The sequence below is a fragment of the Berghia stephanieae genome, chromosome 2 (genome assembly GCF_034508935.2).
Source record: "Berghia stephanieae isolate SIO BIC M18660-M18661 chromosome 2, UCSD_Bste_1.3, whole genome shotgun sequence".
In the NCBI taxonomy this organism is placed as follows: Eukaryota; Metazoa; Mollusca; class Gastropoda; order Nudibranchia; family Aeolidiidae; genus Berghia; species Berghia stephanieae.
The window spans coordinates 79,146,719-79,149,218 of NC_088361.1; the positions used below are offsets into that span (position 1 = coordinate 79,146,719).

The window sequence follows — 2,500 nt, forward strand, 5'->3', positions numbered from 1 at the left end:
TTAAAAAAATAATAATAATAAAAAAAAAATTAGCAGAGCGTGGTTTCGATCCACGGACCTCTGGGTTATGGGCCCAGCACGCTTCCACTGCGCCACTCTGCTACTGTAGTATGTGTGTGTGTAGCTTGTATTTATAAAATCTAGCAATTGCTGACGCAATCGTGGTGCAGACAATCCAATGGTATATCGATTTACAGATTGACTGCTAATTCAGGCACAGTGCGATCAGTAGTTCTTTCCCCGCTGAATGTAAATATTTGATAGTGTTGGAGGCGATAGAAATAAAATTGTAAAAAAAAAAAAAAGAGAGAAATAAATAATTTAATAAATTAAAATAAAGATAACGGAATACCAACAGAAAAATAAACAAAAAACAGTAAAACAAAACAAAACAAAAAACAAACCAACAAAAACAACAACAACAACAACAAAAACAAGTAAACAACAACAAACAAAACAAAGAAAGACAAAATAATGTTGATATTATGGAAAATATTACTGAATGAAAGATACCACCCAATAGGGAAATAAACGCAAGCGAAAAGAAATGATACAATTAATAAAATGTTATGATGATAACTATGGTGATGATGATGATGATGATGATGATGATGATGATGATGATGATGATGATGATAATAATAATAATAATAATGATGATGATGATGATGATGATGATGATGATGATGATGATGATGATGATGATGATGATGATGATGATGATGATGATGAAAATAGTGATAATGATAATAGTAAAGACATGTTTCTGGTCTACAACATATCTTTTAAACTCGTGACAAATTATATTATATAAGTTAGTCACATTTTCTGTATGAAGCCATGAGATCCCTAAGACTGGTTGAGCCAGAGTTTATCCAGGTTTTCATGATGTTAAGGAGACAGTGATAATTGTTGACCAGCATGCCCTTATAGGTCGCTGGTTCGCCAGGTCTAAACTAGACCCATCTTCCTAGTTTCTGCTGGATAGAGACAGAAAGGTCATTATATAATAAACGACCCTAAGACAGGTATATTTTCATTTTGATTGTCATGTAGTGCTCTTCCAAATTATGAACTTTTCTTCGATGCAAATACTGTACTTTGAAACATTTAATATACATTATTGTTATTATTGTCACGTATAAAAAATAAAGTAGGATTTTATTAGATATGGTGAGCGTGAAAGGTAAAGATTACTGTCATAAACACCGGTTAAAAATCAAAAAGTTATTTCTTATCTTTAAACGCTAAACTCGCTCGCACTGACCGAAAAATTAAACGGCCAACTCCGATAAGATAAGAGAGGAACGGATTATCGGATTTTTAAGTTCATAGGAGGTCTTTTGCTAACGGCGATAACGGGAGAGGCGTGAAAAAACGAGAAAATACGAGATTTCCATAGCAGTTGCTGACTGTAAAACAACATCAGTGGGAATAGAAATTCTGTAAAAACGATTCATGCCATCGAGGTGATATCTTCATGATACTCCTAAGGGACCACGAAAACTTGCACATGAATGGGGAATGGAAGCTGTGTAACGATAAAGAAGTAGAGAATTAATGTGTGCATTATGGTGAAAAGGTTTACCCAGTTTACTACTCTTGAACAGACACGCAAAACATTTGGTCAGAAAACTCGTCCTTCAAATATCGATCAATTCAAATTACCCTTAACTTAGAAAAAGCGATCAAACTTGGGACCTGGCAATATCCCATGTTTAAGAGTTTATGCCAAGATGAGGGTCATTTAAATCGATTGATATTTGATGGACGAATTTACTGACCAAATTTTTAAATACTTGTTTTTCCAGAGTACGGCAGTTAACTGGTTAAATAAAACAATATCAGAGGGTGAGATTTAGAACGATTTCAAAATTTTACTTTTGCTTTAGGATAAATTGCTTACACCCATTACAAAACAATTTCTTATCTACCTGCAAAGCTACAGAGATAGTGGGGGGGGGGGGGGACACACCGTAAAAGGAATACATACTTAAATGATAATTATAGAGATGAAAAATAATCAGTATATTAAACTGTGATGAGATGTGAATCTAACGTTCGAACTATAAACGAATAGTCAATCGATCAACCAATCTCTCTCTCTCTTTCTCTCTCTCTCTCTCTCTCTCTCTCTCTCTCTCTCTCTTTCTCTCTATCTATCTATCTATCTATCTATCTATCTATCTATCCATCTATCTATCTATCTATCTATCTATCGATCTATCTATCTATCTTTTCTCTCTATGTCATCGGAAAGAGAGAAATATAGAACCAACAAACAATCAAGCCAGAGGTCTAAAAACCAAGTGACACAAAATACAGTGTATTCTGACACTCACACAAATACACTCATACTCAGACACAGGCTCACGCGCACGGGTACAAATTGAGTTGGGAATACCATGAATTAAAGTTTCATTTATAAGTATATATCATAATTTGCCAAGTTCAACCACATCTATCAGCGATATCTATTCCAGTTGTGATATATCCCTCT

The 2,500-nt window shown here is 34.2% G+C and overlaps 1 non-coding gene across 1 annotated transcript; it reads right to left on the bottom strand.

Annotated features, from left to right (window-relative positions):
- Nucleotides 1-30: 30 nt before the first annotated feature.
- On the bottom strand, nucleotides 31-102 carry Trnam-cau (transfer RNA methionine (anticodon CAU)). Its single transcript has one exon. It is a non-coding gene; the product is annotated as a tRNA-Met (tRNA).
- Nucleotides 103-2,500: the final 2,398 nt, after the last annotated feature.